Raw genomic sequence first — 7,381 nt, 5'->3', positions numbered from 1 at the left:
AGCTCTAAATCCTCATTGAACAAAAATCCAACCTCCACGGTTTGCTTTCTAGTCACTGATATCACTAAATTTGTCTCCACAATATATATATCTCACTTTAATTCCACATAAATATCACAAAATCAAACTAGGGTTTATAATCATTAATGGTTCATAAGAGTTAGTGGTTCCTTACCTTATCGACAAGTCCACAAGACTAATTTGATCCTAAACACCAAAATCATATAATCTCTCAAAATCAAAATCTCAAATTTTTTAAATTAGGGGGAGAGTGGCTGAGTGAGAAATTGCTAGATTCTTACCAAATTATTCTGTGGGTTTTGTAGATAATTTTGAGACAAACGCGTGGCCATTGATGACTCGTCAATTCGAGCTCTAGATTGGAAGATAAGTGAAATTGAAATTAGAGCAAGAGTTTGGGAGTTTACTTATGTTCTTCCCCCTTTCTCTTTCGCTTCAGCGTGCTTCTTAATGCGTGAGCATCTTTTTTGTATTTTTCTTAGCAATTTACATGTGAATTTGCTATATTATTAAGAGATTTAGGTGTTTTAATCTACCATGAAAGCTACTTTAAGTTGTTTTGCAAATTGATTTATTATAAGTAGTATTCGAGCGAGTTTAGCAGAGCTCAGGAGAGCAAAAAGATGAAGAAGTGCAGGAGGAAGTGACGCCAAACACAACGTCATGGAATAAGGGGACATGGGAGTAAGGGAGGTGGTGGTGGTGGAGGGTGAGATTGGAGTCAGAACAAATATAAAGACATTTTTGTCTGTAAAAAGTGAAAAAGACAATTTTAATACAAAATAAAACGTTGAGGACGATTTTAAATCCAAAATAAGATTAGACACGAATTAGATTTTGATCCTAAATCTTAGAGACCAGAATAATACTTATCGCTAATTTTTAACGATCAACTTACGTAAAAACAATTTTATTTGAGCTTTTTCATTTTAAATATAAGAAATACTTGAAAAAAAAATTAAATAGCTACTAAGAAAAAAATAGAGAAAATACTCTTAAAGTATCAAAAATTTATTATTTTAGTCATTATTTTTAGACATCAAATAATTGACGACATGAATAAAATTAAAATTTATTTTAAATGTATTAAATTAAATTAAATATATATTTTTAAAAAAAATTATAACTTTGAATGTAAAAAATATACTTTACTTTTTTCATAATACAATATTCTCATTTTATCTTATTAATAGTTTGTTTGGAAGAGATGACGTTGGAAGGAAAAAAAATGGGGGAGAAGAAAACGGATGAAAAATTTAATTTTTCTTCATTTGGATCAATAGAGAAAATGAAGGAAAAATAGAAAAGTATATATAGAACACACTTAAAAGTTTTCACGTCAAAGTTGGAGGCTGAAAATTGAGATAGAAAAAAATTATGAGTAAAAAGACAAATTTACCTTTTCAATTACAGAAATTAAAATCTCTAATTTCAATCTTTTCAAAAAAAGAAAACACCTATCTTTCTGGTTGTTGTTATTTGTTTTTGCGTTTTGTTATATATGTATATATTTAAAAAGAATGATATATATTTTTATTTATGCTATTAAAAGCTAACATAAAAGGATAAATTTAAAAAAACATTATTGTTAATAAAGATAACAGGTTAAAATTTTAAAATGTAATTGCAATTATTTTTTTTATTAGAAAAATAATTTATATACATTAATATAAGATAATTTATATATAATGTAAAAAAAGATATTAAGATAATTTTATTTGGTTACAATTTTTTTCTTCTTATTTTTTTTCATCAAAAAAAAATTCTTCTATTTTATTTTCATCGAATTTCTATTCATTCAAACAATATAAAAAAAAAACTTTTCCTTTCATTTTCTTTCTTTTTATTTTCTTTCCTTCTATTAATTTTTTAATATAGGGACAACAAGGATCCTTTGTCCCAAAAACTAAGACGACAGTAAAAAAGAAAAAAATTCTCTCTCCAACTCTCACACTTTCAGACACGCGCACTCTTTCTCTCTCTCACATCCCGAAACAATCGAGAGCCCCATCTTTTACTCATTCTCTCTCCTCACTTTCTCTCTCTAGGGTTTTCGTGATTTTCGCATTCAAATTCTTCTCTCTGAGCTGCGAATCGCATCGCCCAGCTCAGCTCGGTGCCTTATCGGAGTAGCGCTCTATCAAACAGCGTCGTTTTATGGCTTAGCCGTTGAAGAATCGATGACCAGCTTCGCTAGAGAGCGAGATCGAGTGCCGTTGCCTTCAGGTGATTTCGCGTGCGCCATTCTTCGTCGTGGTTCTATTACCCTCTTTCTTATCGCTTCATTTTCGGTTCATTATTCCGGGTCGATCTTGACCCGGGTTTTCAGTTACTGACAACCGCGTTTTTCGGGTTCGGGTTTGAGATATTAACTTGACTGTACTGTTTATGCTGTGTCCACTTCAGCTACCGACCGTTTCTTTTTTTAATTTTTTTTCCATTTTCTGGTTTTACTTTATTGTTGTCGTTTCGCGCTTTTTCTTCTTCCCTCCCACTGTTATGTTTACTTTAAATTTCTGATTACTGATTAATTTGAGCTAATTATGTTTAATGCGTGATTGCAGGTTGCGCTTCTGAGCCCTAATCTTCCCAATTCGCTGGTTGTTTGGGGTCAATTTTTCTTTCTTGTTGGCTCTTTGGCGTGTTTTCGGGGTGATTTTCTTGAATCACTTCCCAAACAAGCTGGTTATGGTGGTGAATCTTGCGATGGTTGAACTTCTTGTGAAAACCCTAGGTAATTTGCTTTTGTCTTATGAGCTTCGTGTTCGTGTGTTTTGTTTCTTGCGTTGTGCTTCTATCCTTCAATTCTTGGTTATGAGCTTCTGTTTGTGTTGTTTTGTTGAGTTGAAAGCTAGGGTTTGTGTCTCTCAGGATATTGGAGGTTGTTATTTTATGTGACCATTCACTGTGTATGGAGCTTTTGTTGGTAGTGGCTTGTTTATGTTAGATTTTGGCATTGTTTTTGTTGTCATTCACTTAAGTTTGTAGGTAGATTTGCATGAACCCTAACTAATAGTTCATTAAAGAACATGGGTATGATGTTATCACATCATATATATATATATATATATGTTATTTCTGGTGTTTTCCTTAAATGTATGGAAGTCCGTGACTCTTATGTGATAAATAATGGCTTCATTTAGTTCTTATATTCTTTTTCACTATTTCAAAATTTGATTTGGATTTGCTTTGTGTGAATAGGGTACATTGGATTTGTTGCTCTTGCTTCTTGAAATTCTTGGTTTTTTAGTGTGCTTGCGTGAATGGCTGGTTGTCGGGGCACATTTCAAAGTATATCCTAGTAACATTGCTGTTATCGAGTTAATGATGGGGTCTTTCGTCCAAGTTAACTCAGTCTCCATAGATCTTGCCGATGCTATTGGGGATAAGGCATCAACTAGAAAATGCCAACACTTCTCGATACGGTAAGCATTGATGCTTATACCATCTTATTTTCTCAGGAAGAAGGTTTCGGAACTTGAGGCTATTAGATGATATCATAACGTGATTTAATTTTATTCATAACATTTTAAAGTTGGAAGCAAATTAATTAATGGCTGGTTAATAAATGGCAACAAGGATAGGTTGAATTAAGCGGTTCATATCTAAGTATAGAAATTTGTGGTTAACACAAATATGTTTGAGAGTGTTTAGTAATTAACTTTGATAACTCTCATCATTCTCTCTCAAAATTTATTGAACCTTTCTAGAAATCAGAAATAATTTTTTACTTCCCTTTCAGAACATAACACCATAATATCTGATTTGGTGTTGCTGCAGTGGTTATGTATCTGAAATAAGAAAGAAAGACTGGAAAAAATGTTGGCCATTTCCAGTAAATGAGTCTGAGAAAAATCCATCGCTTCCACCACTTGATGTACCAACATACAGATGTTTTGGTTGTGAGAGCTGTCATCAAGAAAGTGTAACTAAGGACATGGATAAAGATGGCCAAACAGACTTTAATTGTTGCAGTAGCAGTTGCAAATCTGATACAAACTGTGGTAAAGCAGCTGTCAAGTCACTGATAAGCAGCTGTCAAATATACATCAGCTTAAAAGGAAAGATAGTGAAATCAATGCTTTTGGAGGGCCTAGCATTCCTTTTAAACACACAAATTCTATCTCTGCAGGAAAAGGAGCTCATCTTGAAGTAAGTAGCTAGTTAAATCCCCACAGAATGCTTTTTGATTTCATATTCTGTCAAATGAGCATAACTGAAAATAAATCTTATGTTAAGCTAATTTATTATCATTCTGTGAATAATCTATGAGATGTTTTCTTGTAAATAACTAAATATTTCTGCTGCAGTTATTTTATAACTATTTATTTATTTTTGGACATGAATTGTTAATAGCCAATAAAACTTTGAATGAGCTCATCAAAAGAGATTTAAGTATAAATGAACTGAGTATAAATATGATTCATGATTGGGCATAATAGTGTCATTTGATTCATGTAGGCGACTCCATCTAGGGGATAAGACGTTCTTATTGTATTTGTTATTAATACCTAAATATCTTTCTTTCTTTCTTTTCTATTATAGTATATATTCCTTTGGTTGTTTTAGATGTCACATTGTGTGCAACATGCATGAATGTCTAATAGTTGGAATCTTGAGACAATCAAGTATTAATAGCAAACATGTTTATGAGAAGATTATCAATTCTTTTCAGGAAATCGCAGGTGCAAGAATCAAAGAGAAACCTGTTGAAGGTATAGAGAATCTAGGTAGTATGAAAGGATACGGTGAAAAGACAACAAAGTTATCCAAGGCTGGAACATCGATGATATACCGATGGAAATTGTGGAACTTATGGCAAAGAATCAATACGAGAGGTTATTCCTGATGCTGAAAGTAGAAGTTCGAAGTTGGAAAAATCAACTGTTAGAAAGAAAGCAAATGACTTTCTTGCAGTGTCATGCATGAGATGGGGGTGAGGTTGTTAAAAGAGAGTCACAAGGATAAATCTCATGGAATACCTAAGAAACATAACACGGTAGAAAGAGAGAATTTGAAGCCTTGCAAAAGAAAGTCGGTTCACTATTTTTCAATTGATGGAAACAATTTGAGTATGAATAAACTGTGTCCACCCCAACTGCCCTTTAAATTTGAAGTTTTCCGATCCCAAAAGAAGTCACTAAGTGGATTACAGTTTTCACCTATGGGTCCTCACCAGCTTGATAGTACTCGAAGTGGCAAGTTTCATTTGAGTCTTGAAGAGTGTGGATCCTCTAATTTCGAAGTATAGGAGGATGTAGTTTACATAAGATAATCTTACAGCAAGATGGTGAGGCTTCTCGTACTTTTTGGGCATCTTTGACTCCAAACCATATTGTCTTCGTAGGATATGATCACCCAAACGGGTTGTTTCTCACGCAGTCACTAGTAACATGGACATGACTTCCCTCAGGTCTAATTTACTTCATAAGGAGAACATGAAGAGACATGTTGATCTTAACTATATAAGTCTCAAGGTTGCTGGTCTAGATAAGTTGAATAGGAAGTCCTGGAACTTTCCGTAGAATAAATTGTGAATATTCATATCCTTGCAAACACAAGGGAATGGATCATCATCAAAATTTGAGGGGATCTTTGGATTTCTATTCCAATGAAACAATACCTGCGATGCATTTACTTAGCCTCATGGATGTAGGGGTCACGTACACCATTAATGTCAGTGGTATAAATGGTGAAATGCTTAAAAGATCTCCTTGTCCTGTTGATTGCAATAAAGGTAAAAACTAAATTGGTTCCTGTTTGATGGTGGCAAAACAGTACTTGCCTTTTGTTATTAACAAAATAGTCGTCGAAAGATTTTAAAATTCGACAAGCGTGCCTCCGAAGCGAGCACGATGCTGACATGACAACCGTATTTTAATGATCTGGCAAACCCTCTAACCCTAATCCCTCCCCTCCCCAACGCACTCCCCCTCCCCCTCTCCCTCCCCAACGGATTCTCTTGCTCTCGCACTCTCACGCTCTTGCTTTCTCGTCGAACAGCTTGAACACGAAGATCTTGATTGGGTCCTTAGGCTTCATCAGTGTTCTTTTGTTACTCTGCGCACATTCTATCAACCCCGTGTTGTAGATCTTTGCATTCTGCATTCCAAGGAGTAGCAGTGTTGCCACCCGCCAATATTGACTCTAACCGTTATTTGTAACCGTTCTTGCCAAGCTTATGCTTCCAAACCCTAGAGCATCAATGGCGGATCTCACAGGAAGGTAACAATGTCAGTCATTACGAGAACGAGGTTCATGGCGAAGGTGGCGAAGGAAGGAGAGAAGGAAGAAGCAAGAACCGGCATGCTGTGCAGCGTTGTGACCTTAATCTTGCGGTCAAGGCTGTTGGCGTCGAGGTGGCCGTCATTGTTGTCGACTGTGGTGGTGAGGTACTCTTGCTGATGGTGATGGTGACGACAAATGTGGCACAGGCAGGAAGGGGAGGATGTGGGTGGAGAGCTAGGAGTGTGCAGTCGGAGCTAGGTACATCAAAGGCCCATAGTACTCAGAAAAGGCAATCCTCTGGTTATTGAGGAAAAATTATTTGTCAGAAAAACCACAATTGTTTTCTTAGCTCTCCTGCCTTTGGTGCATCTTCATCAACCAAGCAGAATACTATGGAAAAGTTTTTAAGTAGACGAGTACACCAGTATTTTAGTAATTTTTAATTGTTAATTTTAATTATATATATTATATATATTTTTATAATTAAGATCTATAATTAAAAATCACTGCAGCAGTACACTTAAAAATTTGGTTCAATTATTTTGTTAGTCTTTATAGTTTCGTGAAATTTTAATTAGGTTCATATGCTTTTTTTTTTTTAATTGAGTCCCTGCACTAAATTATTTTTTCAATTAAATCCTTCTTAGTAATAATTGGCTTAATTTTATAGGGACTCAACTAAAAAAAAATTGGCATAGGGACTTAAATAAAAGAAAAAAAGTGTAGGAACTTAATTAAAAAAAAATTTGGTGTAAGGACTCAATTAAAAAAAAATATAAAAACCTAATTAAAAATTTCACAAAAGTATAGTGACCAATATAATAATTTAACCTAAAAATTTTCCAGGTATCGCATTTCCTTTATAGTACGTCGCGATTACGGTCGTTATCTGCGGACTTTTCTTTTAAGAGGTTATTATTAATTTATTAGTTATGTGGTTGTTTCTTTCTTATAGTAATTTCTTCAGAGTGGGGAATAAAATAAAATAAATGAGTTTTCTGAATCATAAGTAAATGCGCGAGTGATGATATATATATAAAAGAAATTCTATAGTGACTAAATAAAATATTAATATATGGTAAAAAAATTAAATTTAAAACTAAAATAATTCTCTCTCTTATAATTTTTATGA

The 7,381-nt window shown here is 33.9% G+C and overlaps 1 protein-coding gene across 1 annotated transcript in view; it reads left to right on the top strand.

Annotated features, from left to right (window-relative positions):
- The first annotated feature begins 1,978 nt into the window (after positions 1-1,978).
- LOC107470758 (protein EMBRYONIC FLOWER 1) overlaps positions 1,979-7,381 on the top strand; it is a 76,971-nt gene continuing 71,568 nt past the window's right edge. The window contains exon 1 of the mRNA XM_052255151.1: positions 1,979-2,247. The gene's annotated coding sequence lies outside the window, so the exon portion shown is untranslated. The remainder of the gene's footprint in view (positions 2,248-7,381) is intronic.

This window comes from Arachis duranensis, chromosome 10 (assembly GCF_000817695.3).
Source record: "Arachis duranensis cultivar V14167 chromosome 10, aradu.V14167.gnm2.J7QH, whole genome shotgun sequence".
NCBI classification, from domain to species: Eukaryota; Viridiplantae; Streptophyta; class Magnoliopsida; order Fabales; family Fabaceae; genus Arachis; species Arachis duranensis.
Note: the sequence above shows the minus strand (reverse complement) of the source record. Positions and strands in the feature narration are given on the sequence as shown.